Here is an 18,904-nt window from a genome sequence, read left to right as displayed (position 1 = left end):
GACAGTTCACATAGCTTTGGAACAGCAAAGAGATGTTTCTTGAACCTGTAATATACATACTGAGATTCAGGCTGTTTTTGTTGCTCATTCTAAACTACCTTTATAAATATTGTGGAGTGAAAGACACATTCAGAAATCCTATGGGTTTTGGATAGCTCTTGGTTTACAGAAAGGAAAAGTCAAAACAGTTGTTATTCTTCTGTACCTGAACATTGGTAGTGGCAGGGGATTGTTCTATCATCAGAGGCTGACTTTACAAGCTACTGCTAGGGTGAAAACCCGTAATATGCAAGGTATATGACCATAGGGAGGGGACAGGTCACACCACAGCCTGAACATGAAGCTATCTAGGCCCACCATTCCTACACATGCATATAGCACGTGCACACACTTTTCAGCGACAATCACGAGGTAAACAAACCCCTGCTTTAGTATTCCTCTTGTTATCCATGGGGTAAAGCTATTGCCACTCTAATTATTACCCAGGCTATGATCCATTAACTCAATACAGAGCCAGAATTAGAATTGATTTGCTTTCCTCAACAAATAATTAACTCATTTTAATTTTCACAGCTAGGTTTATTACTAGCTGGTTATTTAATTCCCCAACAAAAACTGAAGTTGCTGGAAAAGCTCAGCAGGTCTGGCAGCATCTGTGAAATGAAAGTCAGAGTTAATGTTTCGGGTCTCAGAACTGAGTTCTGAGGAAGGCTCACTGGACCCGAAACGTTAACTCTGATTTTCTCTTCATGGATGCTGCCAGACCTGCTGAGCTTTTCCTGATTTACAGCATCCACAGTTCTTTTGGTTTTTATTTAATTCCCTGCCTGACTCATGCTATTTTTTTAATTGAGAAGGCAGGCTATTTTTTTAATTGTTGGTCTAGTCCAGGGCTCCACCAATTTAATTAAATAACAAATCATCAGGCAAAATGGTCTTTTTTGTCCTGCTCTTTATTTCGACTATCTTGTTACTTCCTGAAATGTTGACTATTATTAGGGATGCATTATTTAAGGAACTGTGGGTAGCAGTTTTAATTCTTTTTAAATTTTCAGTCTAGCAATGGCACAAAGAGTTCATTTTTAAAGCAATGTGTGTGGTGGGTTTAAAAGAAGTTGTACTCTCCTATGCTAATCTGACAGCCAGCATCAATCCTACCTTTAGAAAGTGTTACAACCCCTTCACTACACCCACACATTTACCTTTCAGTCTCTGAAGACTAAGGCTCTGATTTTAATTGCTGAATATAGGCCATACTTGTTCTGTGCGCTGTTGTCCGTTGAGGGTTTCAGTAGAGTTGAGATTTCTGAAGCATGTTATACTTAGATTTCATAACAGGTAGGAGACATCATCCTGCTTACATGAGCTAAAACATTACATGGGACTCCAAAAGGAATGCTACTCCAAGTTGGGCCTCTGCACAATTTGCATCGCACTTTGACCAAGTTCAATTTGTTAATAATATTATTTTAATGGTGCAATGCACAACAAAGATAATAGATATCAGGGGAATAATTTTAAAAAACATGCTTTGCTTTTGTGTCTCGGGGCAGCATTTAAGTGACCCATTACATTACTAACTTGTAACAACGCTTAGCGATACATAATCAAAACCAAAAGAACTGCAGATGCTGTAAATCAGGAACAAAAACAAAGTTACTGGAAAAGCTCAGCAGGTCTGGCAGCATCTGTGAAGGAGAAAACAGAGTTAACATTTCGGGTCCGGTGACCCTTCCTCAGAAGTTCTGCCAGAACTGCCACAGATGCTGCCAGACCTGTTGAGCTTGTCCAGCAGTTTAGTGATACATGTTCAACTTCAGTTTTTTGGGGGGATAGTGGCTGGGGAGTTTATCATTGAATGAAATTTGACTTGAAAGAAAGAAGAAAAAATTGCATTTCTGTGATCACCAGAGATTTCCAAGTGCTTTACAGCCAAGGAAATGGAGTCGCTGTTGTAATGTAGGAAACGTAACAGCCAATTTGCATATATCAAGCTCCCACAAACAGCAACTTGATAACGACCATATATTCTGTTTTGGTGATATTGATTTAAGTTATAAATATTGACCAGGACACTGAGAACACCCTCTTCCCCCCACTGTCTTCAAAGTAGTACCTTTTTTTAATCTAATGGAGGGGCCATACAGGCCTTTATTTAAAGTCTTAAATGAAAGATGACAATTCTGACAGGACAATATTCTCCCAGAATTGTGTTGGAGCATCAGCCTTGACTTTTGTACTCATGTCATGAAGTGGGTCTTGAACCCTTAACCTTCTGACTGAGAGGTATGAATGCTACTAATTGAGCCACATCTGAACCAGGAAGCAAGAATTTCCCTTTTCATCCTATTTTTTTTCTGCTGTCCTGAAGATGGGAAAGATTTCTCAAATATCTTATCAGAAAAGCCTTTACTTATAGTTTAGGTTTTGGCTTTGAGGAGCTGATAACTCTTTTCCTGTGGAATGTATTATATCCAAGCTTGTCATATCTCCTCTTAGTGTTCACAGTTTCAGCAGGAGTCATCAGATAACAATCAGGAGTGAGAAATCTAAACTAAAGGAAAAAAGTGCTGTGGAACACTAGTCACCCTAAGAGAGGAGAAACAGAATTAATGTTACAGGCCTTTCTTCAGGACTGAAGGATATGAGAGATTAAATACGTTAATTGGTACTGGACCATGGTGGAAGAAAGTCATAACATCCTGAGAAAAGCAAAGACATTTCAGAAACCCTGCTATAAAAGGTTTAGGCACATGTGATAAAGACAGAAGCTATAGTTCTTTACAGGAGATGGATTGAAGGAAGTGTAATCCAGGTATCTGTGGGAATAGAGATTAGCTCCAGAACTGGAGATAGAGAAAATGAGGAAGGGAAGGGTCACTTCCTCGAAATGAGGAAAGAAAGGGAGGGGTGGAAATCAGAAATAAGAAATCTGTAATTTTTCTTTTCATATTGATAGTCAGGATTTAGAAGGCATGGTGATGGAAACAGATTCAAAAGTAGCTTTAAACAGGAATTGGATAAACACTAGAAAGAAAAAAAAAGCAGGGACATAGTGAAAGTTCGGGAGAAGGTGGAACCAACTAGATTATTCATCAAAGGAGCCAATACAAACTTAATGGGTTGAATGGCTTCCTTCAGCGCTGCACTATTCTATTGGCGCTTAGAAGCCAGTTAAAGAGGCCTCACTGGTATTGAGAAAGGATCAGCTAGCACCGCCTAGAACAAGAATTGATCTTCTAAGTTTTACCAACTGAGCCAACAGCAGAGCTGAGTGAGCAAGCCCTGTGGAAACTGAAGTGCAATATTGTAGAGTAGATTCGTAGGCAGTCTAGTTAGTTAGCCTAAATAAAGCAATAACTCGGAATGGGGCTTGTATCGGAGCCACGGCACTTGGATGTTGTATGTGGAGTTTCCAGGTAATCAAGGACAGATTATCCACACAGTAAACTTGCAGCAATGAAGTTACAGCAACTAATTTTCATGGATGATGCCCAACACACTTGCCAGTGAAACCAGCATATTGTCAATTGGAGCTTGCACAGTTTTCACTGGAGTAAAAGCTGATCAGAAAAATAAAAAATTCCTCTCATCTACCCAACATATGCTGAATAATAAATACAGGCCGGTGGTTGGATCGGCATAATTAGGGACTGTTCTAATGGGACTGAAGAGCTTCAGTTCTACTTTTATCACACCTAGGAGACAGAAGCACTAGAGCAAGTCTAAAAGAAAATGAAAGGATAGTACCAGAACTGAAATATAACTGTTCTCAGGAAAGATTGAACAGGCTGGATCTTATTCTTTAGAAAAGAGAAGAGAAACCTAAACGTGTCCTGGTAGAGATTGTCAGAATTTTGAATGAATAGATATGGAAAGAATATTTCCTCTTGTGAGAGAATTCAAAGGCGGGGCCATGACTACAAACTAAGTATGAATAAATCCAACAGGGAAATAAGGTGAGATTTCTTTAACCATAGATTGGCTAGAGCATGGAACTCGCTTTCACATAATGTGGGAGACAAAAAGCTGAGATGTTTTCAAACCAAAACCAGCCAAATATGTAAGAGAAACTAGAATAGAATGTTACACCAAAAAGCTGTGATGACACAGGTGGAATGTAAGGTGAACTGTATAGAGCTGCATGGTATCAAATTTAAAATAAAAACAAAGTGCTGGAAATATTCAGCAGGTCAGGCAGCATCTGTAGAGCGAGAAATAGAGTTGACTTGTTGAATCAATGAAAAGTCAACAACCTGAAACAATAACTCTGTTAATTTCCCATATTCTTCTAGATCTGCTGTGTATTTCCAGTATTTTCTGTCTTTATTTTCAATTTCCAACGCGTGTATTTTGCTTTAGCATTGCTGTCAAATTTTGCCTATTAATGCTGCTGTGAAGTGTTACTTTTTACTACGTTAAAGATGCTATATAAATGAGATTGCTGTGTTGCCCCCAACTATTTTTTATCATCTGGTTTATCAATTCTGGAGAAGACCTGAGTATTCTTTTTTGTTAATCTAAGAGATGAACTTGTTAACCCATTATCTCCACCTAATACTGAACTCCTGCAACCATTTTGTGATTTTGTCAATGATTTCATGGCACTATTTGAAGAAGTACTGGCAGTTCCCTCGGTGTCCTGACCAATATTCATCCCTCAAAGCAATATCAACAAAAAACAGTGCTTTAGACCATTCACCTCACTGAACTTTGTGGGAATTTGTGTTGCCAGTCACCATTCACCCAAAAAAACAATAGTGGCTGTACTTAACATTTAATGCAGCTTGTGTGAAAATGGCTTGAAATATACCGGAAAGATGGGGAATATTCTTTGTTTAAATGCGGCACTTTGATGGTACACTTCAGATTTACTACCCAAAAGCAGTGTAGATGCTCAGTAATTGCATTTATTCAATACAGAGAGCAATAAATATTTGGACAATAAGGGAATCAAGGACATCAGGATTGGGTTAGAAGTGGACCTAAAATAAGAGACCATGAATTATTGAAAGATGGAGTGGGATCAAATAGCTTTATAGTCTCCCCCTGCTCCTTTTTCTTACGTTCCTGTGTTCTTGCAATTGGAGTTGAGAGAATTACCAGGACAGGCTGTGTGGAAGGAAGTTGGGTGTTTGTTATGTAGATGCCTCAAAGTAAGGAATGACTCAATGTTTATCCTTGGATTTGTTTGGGAACACACTGAAACGGTGTTGCAATGTCTTTTGTCAGCATCTGCTTCAAGTTCAAGCTGCCCTGCAATGTTATGAACAAGATGGTTCTCAGTGGTGTATCGCTAAAAATGTTGTAGCACAAAAAATGGTAGCAGATAAGTGCCGCTGCAGTTGACAGCTGTTCACCTTATGAAGGATTCTGTCCTCAAGGAAATGACTGAAGACCATGGGGGTGGTTGAAAAGTGTTTTGTGTGCACAGCGGGCAAGTCAAAGAAAAATGATTTCTTTGCTCCTTGTCTCACTCTCTATCCTGTTTCCTTTTGCTTCTCTCCTGAAGGTTTTGACTCTTGCTGGGACACTCAGAGCACGTCAGTTTCTCAATGAGTGGCCATCTTTCAAATGAGCAAGGACAGCAACTGTCAGTAGCTTAATCAATGTGGCTACATAGAGCTTATTGCCCACCATAGACCATTGGTGGAGCACTGTTTATATCACATTTCTGATAAACAGAACAGGTTTCCATCTTGGATTGATTGGCCTCTGAATTATTGCCCATCTGGGTGCACTTAGAACAAGGTTGCTAGGCCACTTAGTCAAGAGAAATCATTTCTACCCCTTTTGAGGGGGAAATAGTGCTATCTCTGTCTACCAGTACTAGCACCTCATTCTCACAAATGTTCAACAAATCACTCAATGACAACCCATTCTGATGGTCTCAATAATTCCTCATGAGGAAGTGTCTGTGTTTGAATTTGCTCTGGTAAAATGTTACAATGGAGTTAGTGAAACAAAAGGAGCAGCTGTTGATCAGGAAAAGTCTAGTTGGTCATTGGACTGTCTTGTCTCATTCTCTAAAGCATCCTAAATAAAAATAGTTGATGGCCTTGCATAATGGAAACCTATAGTGCTTTGGGAATTGAAGTGCAGATATTCCTGTGTTTCCAATCCACTTGGATTGAGAAGATGAAAGCACTGCCTCAATGCAACCTGATTGGAATCTGCAGGATACAATCTGGGGCATCCTTAATGCAATTTCTAGTGTCAGGAATCCACACTTTGATAAAACTAACTGGAATTTAGTACTAAATACACAGTGACTCAGGCAATCCATGGGGAAGGCAAACGTTGGAAATAGAAGCTAGAAAACAGCATTTCAGAGCACTAATCCGAAGTAGGAGTTAAGATAATTTACTGAGAAAGTAGGTTTACTCAATTGGTGGTAGAGAACACCATTGGACCTGTTCTTAAGAAAGATTGGTGAACCTGGGATTATTTAATGATATTTAAGGCACAGCTACCAGAGACTTGCAAAATTATGAGGGGTTTTGATAAAGCAAATAGGGAAAAGCTGTTTCCTCTGGCAACTTAGTCTGTAGCAGAGGTTATAGACTTAAAATAAATGACAGAGGAGATTTGAGGAGACTATTTTTCACACATTGTTAAAATATGAAAAGCACTATCTGAAGAGGTGATGGGAGCAGATTACTTGAAAAGGACAAATTTGCAAGATAATGAGGAGAAAGCCAAGGTAGGGAACTGATTTGGCAATTCTTCCAAAAAACTAGTACAGGCATAATGGGCTGAATGGCTTTCTTTTCTGTGCTATCATTCTATTATTCTATGTGTCTGTCATACTAATTCACCCATTTAGAAATACCTTGTTGTTTCCCATTTAGTTGTTCATCAGCTTTTTTTTAACCTTGTGATCTTTTTGGGAATCCAATCAATATATTGATTGTTCTTACATGTAGGACTTCCTAATATTAGTCTTAAATCTGCCCTTAATGTGTTTGAACCTGTACCTCCTTGTCTTGCTCAGTATTTTCCTTTTTCATGTCATTTGCTATGCCATTTACCTCCACTTCTCAGTTATCACCTGTCAAAGCTAAAAAAGCAATATTTCTCCAGTCTGATATCTTGCTGTTTTGTTCTATTTATTTTCTGTGAACAGGCTTGAACTGGATAAAGGCATCAATTCAGCCAGCACTCTATACACTTGAGCATGACTGCCTCAAACTTGTACTCCACTTTTTGCTTACAAAATTCAACACTCTGTTTGCTTTACTGATTGATACTGTACATTGGACACTGTCAGCTAATGTGGGTTTTAACACTTCACTGAAAGGGTTAATCAAAAATATGCTGTCCCAGCCTTTTGGGGATGAAAGTGATCCTACCATCAACAGACAGTAAAGCTGATGTTAATCATTGTTGTTTCTTTTATTGGCTGTACGTGACATGCAGTTACTAGTCATTTCTAGTATTGAGTGTGTAATCCATCATCACCATGCTGACTCTTCCCCTGTTGAACAACCCTTTGTAATGCCCAACTGACCCTGATGAATTTGCTGAAGGATTTCAAGTCAAAGTGCACTTAATGTTACTGACCTCTAATTGAAGTCTAGCAAGTCATTAATGACAATGAGATGTCTATACCACTCAAAGTATTGGTGTAGCATGGAATTGATAGGCTTTTGGCCTCACCTGCCTTCCATACAGTATTTCTTTATCCGGATACATCTTCATTTTGTACATGTGCTTCTCAATTTTTTTTGCAGTTTCCTTTCTGCAGCTGGTATATATTTGTGAGTTCAGAGGTACAGACTTCAATATTCCCTATGAAGTCTAACTCTGTTATCACTGTTGCACTTAGCAGTATCCCTAACAGTGTCCCTCCTGTTTTTGGTATTTCTACTACATGTATTCGGTTATTGAGACATGCCTCATTAACCTCAGCCTGAATCTTTGAAGTCTGGGCAGCATCTTACTATTTCTTCTGTATTCCGAAAAGTGACCATTGGTTTATGATTTTTTTTTCGTTTTACACTGTGAGACCAATAAGTAATCTGAATATGTTTTGCATGTCCACAGCCCGCTAAAGCCTCATTTTCACTCATGGATTACTGCTGTCTGTGTTGGTAAGTGACCTAGAAATATCGTGGTCCGATCGACATTTTCGATCTTTCTTCAGCTGAAAGGGTACTACCCCCAATCCTGTTGAAGATGTATCATCTGCTATTATGATTGGTAGATGCAGCTTATAGTGTGCTAAGATTTTAAAGGTGAGGAGGAGTTGCTTGATTTTGTTAAACTTTATTCTTCTGGTTGACATCCTGGCACTATTGCTGATCTTGGAGTGGTAGCTGTCTCAAAGAGTCATTTATTTCTGCTGAGCTTGATCTTTAAAAAAATATCATAATTCAGCATCCAAGTTATCGTTGGAGCTCTGTGATATTCCTTGGATGTAGAAATTTTCTAATAGCCTTGGCTTTCATGGTGTCTATGTTGATTCCAGGATTGTGCGCCCAAAAAATTTTATTCTAGTTTTACAAACTCGCACTTCTAATGCAATGTTAGACCTACATTCTGAAGTACTTTCACTACGGTTTAACTCTTTGGTCACACTCTTCTTTCATGGCTCCTTGTATTTGTATGTCATCTAAGTGACATATTATTCCATCAATGTCTTCCAATGTGTTGACTGTTGTGTGGATGCTATTGCAAGAGTAACCTGCTGAAGCAATAACACCAGAAAGATGTCATAAATATAGTCAGCTTTCTGAAGTTTTCATCCAGAAGTAACTGCCAGAATCCACTGTTAGTATGATAATAATAAAAATAAAATACTGCGGGTGCTGGAAACCTGAAATACAAACAGAAAATGATGGAGGAACTCCGCTGATCTGGCAGCACCTATGGAGAGAGAAACAGAGTTGATGTTTTGATGCTAGTATGACTCTTTTCAAAGAGTCAATTTCAGTTTCCCCAAATCTGTGAACAATTTTGGAACTGCCTTTGTAATTCACTTCCTTGGTCTGTGTTTGCGATCTCATTGACTTTGTGGATTAATTTCAGCTTCAGGCGTGCAATCCTGCTTAATAGAGAACATTTTTGATTCTGAATGACATAAGAGAGCCACAATTTTTCTTCCCTTGTGCCTGAGCTCTGCAGTGCTAGTTCCTTCGGGTCCTGATAATTTCATCAAGGATGGCTGTAATTTAGCCTTTTTTAAGCTGTGTAAACTGATCTGACTCCTTTGAGATACTGGATCCGGTAAGAAGTTTAAACTCTGCGGTGTACCCATTTACTACCGGTTTGATATCCATTATTTATTTTCAGAAGCACTGATTTCCTTGCAGTGTTTCCACTGAATCTGTTTACTCTTACAAACTTTTCCTTTCACATGACTATGCTATGTAACGGAAGCATACATACTTGCTTAAAATGTTCCACTTTTCCACAATTGTGACACTTTGCTCCCTTTGCTGGATATTTGTCCTATTTGTGTGGCTTGTTCTCTCCACCTCCTGGCCACTTTAAGATGGTGACTAGCATGTTCTTCTCCATTTTCGTGGGCTATTCTTTTTGTATGCTTTCTTCTCTGTGGCTTCTGTGATAAATAGCCTTACTCAATGTCATCCTTGGCACCACTTTTTATGCCTTAGAATGAGTGCCCTGTTCTATCTTCACATTTTGGTTTGCCTAGTGATCTGCACTGGTTTCTCTGTTGTATAATGTAATGATTCTGAAGATGTCTTTAGGTAGAGACAGTTGAGTTCTGAGTGAGTACTCAAAGAGAGCAGATCTGTTTTGTGCAGCTCTTGAGAATCTTAGTAATTATGCCTGACTAGTAATGTATCTGTTGCTGTTGTGCAAGAAGTTACCTTTATTATGTAGGAAGAGTGCTTTTTCTGTTTAATCTGTCAGGAGTTTATCCTCTACTATTGATAATTAGACAAGCCCTAGACTCAGCATGAAGAAAGGCAGTAATCTTTCCAAACCAGGGTACTACATGCTAATGACCCTGGCATCTGAACATCTAGCATTCTCTGATATCACATCCTCTCTTTTAAAAGATCTAACAAGACCTCATCTGAACCTACAAGTATAATTCAGTTGTGAATTAATTCTGCATTCAGACCCTCAAATGTGCATTTCTTAGCCAGGTAATAAAAATCATTTGTGAACAAATCTATGCTGTCTCTGTTTTCTTGTATTAAATTTGCACACACTATTATTAAATTTCTCCATGCACTGAAATATGTCTCAAATGCCTTTAATAGTCCTTCATAAGACACTGCATTTTTATCAATGCCCTGTCTTGCAACTATATCGTTCATGATGGTCTCCACCACATACTTGGTCCTTTTGCCCTTTTCTGCCTAACCCTGAAGCTGTTCCATACTTTTAAATATTTCCTTCCAAACCTCCCTTTTCTGAATTTGGTGCAATCCATCAATTATCTAGAATAGCTCTGGGAATGACAGATTAATCTCCATGCCTCACCTGACTCTGCAGCAGCTCCATAGATGCTAGCTGCTGTTTTCCTGCTGTCTGCTCCTTTCGATTGGTAGTCACTGCTGTCCGGTCTCCAGGTCTGTTTCTTCAGCCTTCTGCTGTGCATGTGATGTTCCCCAAAGTCCTGGTTAATCTTGAAAAATGTTCTGTTTCTTTTTCTTCTTGACCACAAGGTTCACTTCACTTCTGGCAATTGACACTTGGTTTACTTTAATGCTTTTTCCATTAACACCATGTTTTGTCATGTGTATGGAGTCTACGGTCTCCCAAAGTACTGCTTCTTGAGTCCATGGAAAGGCACTTTCTGTAAGAAGTGCGAGTGAAAGTAGGAATAGGAGGATAGAGCAGATGAATGTGTGGCTGAGGAGCTGGTGCAGGGGACAGGGATTCACATTTTTGCATCACTGGAATCTCTTCTAGGCTAGACATGACTTGTATAGGAAGGACCTGAATTCCACCTGAATTGGAAGAGGACCATTATCCTGGCTAGTTTGTTTTTATTTATTAATTCATGGGATGTGGGCATCACTGGCTAGGCAGCATTTATTGCCCAACCCTAATTGCCCAGAGGGCAGTTGAGAGTCAACCACATTGCTGTGGGCCTGGTGTCACATGTAGGTCAGACCAGGTAAGGATGCAGTTTCCTTCCCTAAAGGACATTAGTGAACCAGATGGGTTTTTCTAACAAATAACAATGGATTCATGGTCATCATTAGGCTCTTAATTCCAGATTTTTTTTATTGAACACAAATTCCACCATCTGCTGTGACAGGATTCAAATCCAGGTCCCCAGAAGATTATCTGGGTTTTTGGATTAATAGTCCAGCAATATTACCAATACGCCATTGCCTCGCCATGCTACTCGGGAGGCTTTAAATTACTGGATGGGGGAGGAGGAGATATAAACAGATAGTGAGAAAAGAGATAAGTCTGAGGCTGGTACAGTTGAAAAGAGGAACAAGTCAAGGCAAAGAACAAGGTAAAACTGTTAAACTGCAATTATTTCAATGCAAGAGGCCTGACAAGTAAGGCAGATGAACTTAGGGCATGGTCGGGAACATGGGACTGGCTATTACAGAAACATAGCTCAGGGAAAGGCAGGACTGACAGCTAAATATTCCAGGGTATGAATGCTATAGGAAAGAGAGAAAGGGGGGCAAGAAGGAGGAGGGGTGGCATTTTGGTTAGGGACAACATTACAGCTGCACTTAGGGAGGATATTCCTGTGAGTACGTCCACTGAAGTTATTTGGGTAGAACTGAGAAATAAGAAAGGGATGATCACCTTATTAGAATTGTACTATAGCCTTCCCAATAGTCAGTGAGAAATTTAGAAGCAAATTTGTAAGGATATCTCAGATATCTGTAAGAATTATAGGGTTGTAATGGAAGGGGATTTTAACTTTCCAAATATAAACTGGGACTGCAGTAGTGTTAAGGCCTTGGATGGAAAAAGATTTGTTCAGTGCGTACAAGTACATGTTCTTATTTAGTATGTGGATGTACCTACTAGAGAAGGTGCAAAACTTAACCTTCTCTTGGGAAATAAGGCAGGGCAAGTGACTGAGGGGTCAGTGGGGTAGCACTTTGGGGCCAGTGGTAATTGTATTAGTTTTAAAATAGTTATGGAGAAGGATAGGTCTGATCTAAAACTTAAAGTTCTAAATTAGAGTAAGGTCAATTTTGACAGAATTAGGCAAGAACTTTCAAAGGTTGATTGGGAGAGGCTATTTGCTGGCAAAGGGATGGTTGGAAAGTGGGAAGCCTTCACAAATGAGATAATGAGAGTCCAGAGGCAATATGTTCCTGTTAGTGTGAAGAGCAAGGCTGGTAGCTGTTGGGAATGCTGGATGACCAGAGAAGTTGAGGGTCTGATCAAGAAAAAGAAGGAGGCATATGGTAGGTATAGACAGCCAGGACGAAATGAATCCATCGAAGAGTATAAGGGCAGTAGGTGTATAATCAAGGGTAATCAGGAGGGCAAAAAGGGAACATGAGGTAGCTTTGGCAAATTTGGTTAAGGAGAATCTAAAGAGATTCTACAAATACTTGAAGGGCAAGAGAAGTAACTAGGGAGAGAATAGGGCCCCTTAAAGATCAACAAGGCCATCTATGTGTGGAACTGCAGGAGATGGATGAGATACTAAACAAGTATTTTGCATCATTATTTACTGTGAGAAAAATATGGAAGCTAGAGAACTTGGAGAAATAAATAGTGATGTTTTGAAGAGTACCCATATTTTGAAGAGGTGCTGTACCTCTTCAAATGCATAAAAGTAGATAAATCCCTGGGATTGATCAGGTGAATCCTAGAACTTTGTGGGAAGCTAGCCATGGGTGACGTGCCAGAAGACCAGATGTTAGCTAATGTGGTGCTATTATTTAAGAAGGCATTCAACAAGGTGCCACATGGCAGACTAGTTAGCAAGGTTAGATCACATGGAATCCAGAGAGAGCTAGCCATTTGGATACAAAATTGACTGAAGGTAGAAGACAGAGGGTGGTGGTGAAGAGTTGTTTTTTGGACTAGACGCCTAAGACCAGCGGTGTGCCGCAAGGATCAGTGCTGGATCCACTGCTTTTTGTCATTTATGTAAATGATTTGGATGTGAATATAGGAAGAATGGATAGTACGTTTGCAGATGACACCAAAATTGGTGGTGTGGGGGATATTGAAGAAGGTTATCTCAGAATAAAATGGGACCTTGATCAGATGGGCTGATGGGCCGAGGAGTGGCAGATGGAGTTTAATTTATACAAGTGTGAGGCATTGCATTTTGGTAAGGTAAGTCAGGGCACCTAATGGTAGGGCCCTTGGGAGTGTGTCAAACAAAAAGACTTTGTGGTGCAGGTTCACAGTGAAGAATGCACTTGGTATGCTTGCCTTTATTGGTCAGTGCATTGACTGTAGGAGTTGAGATGACATGTTGTGGCCCTACAGAACATTGGTTTGGCTACTTTTAGAATACTGCATTCAGTTCTGGTCTCCCTGCTGTCGGAGAGATGTTGTTAAACTTGTAAATCTTTTCTGTGCCCTTTCAAGGGTGATGGCAGGTTTGAGCTTTCGGGAGAGGCTGAATAGGCTGGGACTATTTTCCCTGGAGTGTCAGAGTCTGAGGGCTGACCTTATAGAGGTTTATAAAATCATGAGAGGCATGGATACAGTGAATAGCCAAGGGCTTTTTCCCAGTATAGGGGAGTCCAAAACTAGAGGGCATAGGTTTAAGGTGAGAGGGGAAAGATTTAGAAGAGACCTAAGGGGAAACATTTTCATGCAATGGGTGGTGCGTGTGTGGAACGAGCTGCCAGAGGAAGCAGTGGAGGCTGGAATATTACAACATCTAAAAGGCATCTGGATGGGTATAAGAATAGGAAGGATTTGGAGGGATATGGGCCTAATGCTGGCGAATGGAACTAGATTAATTTAGGATAGTTGGTCAGCGTGGACAAGTCAAACCAAAGTCTGTTTCCGTGCTGTGTATCTCTATGATTCTAAGTTTTATTTACAGCTTTATGTATACACACCTTGTGCGAACTTTTAGAGCTGCTTCCCTTCAACTTCGCTCCACATGATCATGTGACACTGGCATCACCATTTTATCCAGTTATCTTTCTCATTTAAGATACTGTAAATAGTACCTGATGTAAAATATATGATCAGTTTGTTACAAGCCACTTTGTGCTACAAATACCCAGGACCAATTTCACCCCTTCTACCTCTTTTTTGTTTCCTTATTTCCCTCCAGTAGGTTAACTGATTGTGCTGGTGGGCCTTCCTGGGATGTACTTGTAGAATAGTTTTTTTCTTCCTACTATGACTCAACACCATATCCCTTCCGTAAACATGACCAGCACCACAGGAAAGTCACAGTATTATATGGTATTACATTGAAAACTCCCCTGAACACCAGAGTTTTTGTATTGGGAATGTTCTTTTTCTGTGCATTGTTTTTTCAGAGGATTTCCTTTGAACTGAGGGACTCTGCTGATGGTATCCTTTGGTGCCTCTCCATTCATTGATTAATGAAACAAGCCATCTGTTAATCTTAAATCTTTATCCCCATGCTGTTTCCCAGAGGCTGTGAAATGTTTTATGTTGGATAATGTATCACCAACAGATTTAGGTCACCTTGTTTGGATTATGTACGCTCCCAGAATTCTCAGTTTAGAGGGTCTTCCAACTGAAATAATGAAAGTTATTTAGATATCTGTAGGTTTGACAAGGGCAACTCTTGCTCATAAAAGGTTTCAGGATTAACTCCTATGTCTCTGGTGAATTATCTGACATTAGACAGGAAAGCTAAGTTGGGATGCTAAACTGGGCCTTGGGCTAGGGAAGAAAATACTCCTCTTGGTTCCTCTATTGAAAAATGACCTCTACTAAAATACTGAATGGGGACCTGCACAATAGTCAGCTGTGATATCTCTGCAGTGACTTAACCAAGTGACAATCAGACATGAGTAAGCTACCTGACAGGTACTGGAAGGTTATCATTGTCCAAGCAGGCATAAGAAAATCTGGAAGAAATTTGCATGTTACCTTGCAAAATGCGAATATGGCTCCTAATGGACACTGCAATCACAAATGAAATACTAAGTAAGTTATAGAAGAGCCTTACATACAGTGCATTAATATTAATTTCTAGCTGTAGAGATTAACAATGTGGTAAATGAAAAATTGGGAGACCTTTATAAAAAGCAGTCGTTATGAATTTTGTGCACCGAGGAGCTCAGTAGAGTCTCCATACTACTGTGCCATTCGTGATCGTTGGTTATACTGGAAATTGTTTGAACAAAATATTCGAAAAATCTATTCTGGACATAAAATATCTGGCAAATGACTGATGCATATTAATATATTAAACAGTACAGATGCTTAGCTGAGGCCCTAATACATTTCACTTTACTGTTTCATCATGATTCATTTATTATGCGTACAGCCACACACATTGTCCACCATCACTGGTGAAAAGAACGTAACAGTAAAGAGGCCTTTCAATCTATCAGTTTGTTAATCTCCATTTAGACTACCTCGACTTATCTCACTCTCTGATTCACTCCACTTGCCTTTAATATTTCTATTTTTCAAAAGTCACTGGAATTCCTTCCAAAAATAATTTGTCAACTAACCTTCGACTTTGCTAGCCCCTATCTAAATCTCTCCACTTCTCTCTTCTACATTAATGTGCTTCTTAAAGCCTGCCTCTGTAACTACTGTTTTAGTCACCTGTCATAATATCTCCTCCTGTGGCTCAATGTCAAATTTTGGGTGATAAAAGAGAAAGGCCTATTTTTAAATTTTTTCCTTCATGTGATGTGGCGGTTGCTGGCAAGGCCAACAGCTGTTGTTCCATCCCTAATTGCCCTTGAATGGGTGGTAGCAAGTCAGCTTGAAATGCTGTAATTCAACCGGTGTAGGTACATCCACAGAGGTGTGCGGAAGAGATTCTACAATTTTGATCCAGTGACATTAAAGCAATGGTGATATAATTCCACGTTAGGATGATGCATAGCTTGGAGAGGAAATCACAAGTGGAAGTATTTCCAAGTAACTGCTTTCCTTGCCCTTCTGAAGGCAGAGGTGACATGTTTGGAAGGCAGTGTTGAAGGAGTCCTTGGTGAGTTACTGCAGTGCACACGGGAGATGGGACACACTGCTGCCACTGTGCATCAGTGCTGGTGGGAACAAATGTTTAAGTTCACAGATGAGGTGTGAATCAAGTTGTCCTGGATGTTGTCAAGGTTCTTGAGTTTTGTTAGAGCTGTGCTTATCCTGACAAGGGGAGAGTATATCATCACACTGTTGGCTTATGCCTTATAGATGATGGACAGAGTTTAAGGAGTCAGAAAGTAGGTTACTCATCACAGAATTCCAAGCCTCTAACATGTTCTTGTTGCTCCAGTATTTATATGTCTGATCCATTTATGGTTTTAGTCAACGATAATCCTAGAATGTTAATAATGGTTGGGTTCAACAGTGGCGATATAGTTCCATTGAATGTCAAGGTGAGATGGTTACATTTTCAGTTGTTGGAGATTTTCTTTGCATTGTATGATTGTTACTTACCATTATTAGCCCAAACCTGAATGTTGCCCAGGTCTTGCTGCATTTGGAAACAGACTGCTTTGCTACCTTAGAAGTCACAAATGATACTGAACGTTGTGCAATCAATCATAAGGGAACATCCCCAATTCTCACCTTATGATGGAACAGTTGAAGATAGTTGAGCTTAGGACACTACCCTGAGAAACTCACGGATCTTATGGCACAATGGTAGTGTCCTTGTTTTTGGGCCAAGAGGCTTGGTCTCAATTTCCACCTGCTCCAGAGGTTTGTAATAACATCTCTGAACCAGTTGATTAGAAAATATCTGCCCTGAGGAACTCTGCAGTGATATTCTGTGGCTAAGAAGATTATCTTTAACACCATGACCATCTTCTTTCATGCTAAGTATGATTCCAACCAGTAGAGAGCTTTCCCTTTGATTCCCATTTACTTCATTTGGGCTAGGTCTCCTTGAAGGCACACTCAATTAAGCAAATGCTGTCATAAGGTCTTGGGCTGTCGTAATACGATCATGAGCCAAGTGGCTCCAGCAGAACCTGAACTAAGTGTCAGTGACAAAAACAAAGTTGCTGGAAAAGCTCGGCAGGTCTGGCAGCATCTGTGAAGGAGAAAACAGAGTTAACGTTTCGGATCTGGTGACCCTTCCTCAGAACTGTGTCAGTGAGCTGATTACTATGCCTTATGGTACTGTTAATGATACCTTCTATCATGTTGCTGGCAATCAAGAGTTGACTGATGCAACAATCATTGGCCAGTTTGGATTTGTCCTACCTTTTGCTGACAGGACATACCTGGACATTTTTCCACATTGCTGTTTAAATGTTACTATTATAGCTGTACTGGAACAGCTGTTCTGAGGAAAGGTCACCGGACCCGAAATGTGAACTGATTTTTTTTCTCCACAGATGCTGCCATGTCTGCTGAGCATTTCCAGCAACTTTTGTTCCTGGAATAGCTGGGCTCTGGTTGGGCTAATTCTGGAGCACAAGTCTTCAGTACTATTATTGGGATGTTGCCAGGGTGCATAGATTATGTACCTTAACATATTCAGTGCTTTCAGGCTGTTTTTTGGCATCACATTAAGTGAATCAAATTGGCTGAAAATTGACACCTATGATTCTAAGGAACCTGAGGACGCAGCTGAGATGGATACTTGGTACTTCTAGCTGTAGATGGATACAAGTGCTTCAGCACTGTCGCCTCTATGCTTGACTCATCCATCGTTGAGAATGAATATGTTTATGAAACCTTGTTCTCGATCTTGTTGTTTAATCATCAACTATGACTGGATGTAGCAGGATTGCAGCATTTCAATCTAATCCATTGCATGTGAGATCAATTAGCTGTGTCAGTTGCATGCTATTTCTATGTTGGCATGCAAGTAGTTTTGTGTTATAGCTTCACTGAGGTGACATCACATTTTTAAAAAAATATGCCCTGATTCTGCTCCTGAAATGCCCTCCTGCGCTTTTCTTCAAACCATGGTTGTTTTATGGCAATGTAGAATGGGTATGAGCCATGACATTACAGATTGTGGTTGAACACACTTCTGCTCCTGCTAATGGCCCACAGCATCTCATGAATGCCTGTTTTAAGCTGTTAGATCTATTCTGAATCTATCCCATTTAGCACAGTAATGCCACAGGACTTGAAGGTGTGTGTTTGGTGTTAAAGTGGAACTTTGGATTTTCAAGGATTGTCGCTAGTCACTTCCAACCCTATTGTCAAAGACAGATACATTGGCAACACATAGATTTGTGAGGACGAGGTCTAGGATTTTTCCCTTTGGTTGGTTCCCTCACCACCAGGCCCAGTCTGATAAAAGTTGGTAAGAAGATTTTGAAAGTTGGAATAAGCCAATGTCAAGTGGTCCATCCAGTATGTTTTATTATGTTAAAGGTGCTAGATAAATGCATGTTGTTTGGCCATGTATTTCAGTTTGTCATTTGTTAGCCCAATGCTAAATAGATTTTAACATATCCACCAAATGATCCTAGCTTTGATATTTCTCAGAGCATTTGGGCCAGCAACATGAACCCATGACTGCTCTTCTGATGCTGCTTGGCCTGCTGTGTTCATCCAGCTCTACACCTTGTTATCTCTGATCATTGTTGATTACGTTTTTCCATTGGAAAGTGCCTTAGACATCCCAGGTATCTCATTCTAGGCAGCCTTCTGATATAAGGAAGTAACTAGCCTCCCCCACATCTCTGATCATGCGAGGAATCTGTTAAATTAGTTCACTAAACCTGTTTCCTGACACTCTGTAAAATATCTTTGTAGATGCTATCCTTTGAAATAGATTTATAAACCAAATGTGAATCTTTATTGGAGACAACAAGGTGCAGGGCTGGATGAACACAGC

General features: G+C 39.9%; 1 protein-coding gene across 1 annotated transcript in view; it reads left to right on the top strand.

Moving 5' to 3' along the window:
• LOC109933983 (calmodulin-binding transcription activator 1-like) overlaps positions 1-18,904 on the top strand; it is a 1,079,584-nt gene that overhangs the window by 560,129 nt on the left and 500,551 nt on the right. The window lies entirely within an intron of this gene.

Source organism: Rhincodon typus, chromosome 31 (genome assembly GCF_021869965.1).
Source record: "Rhincodon typus isolate 14 chromosome 31, sRhiTyp1.1, whole genome shotgun sequence".
NCBI classification, from domain to species: domain Eukaryota; kingdom Metazoa; phylum Chordata; class Chondrichthyes; order Orectolobiformes; family Rhincodontidae; genus Rhincodon; species Rhincodon typus.
The sequence above is the reverse complement of the archived record's forward strand: the minus strand, read 5'-3'. Positions and strand labels throughout refer to the sequence as shown.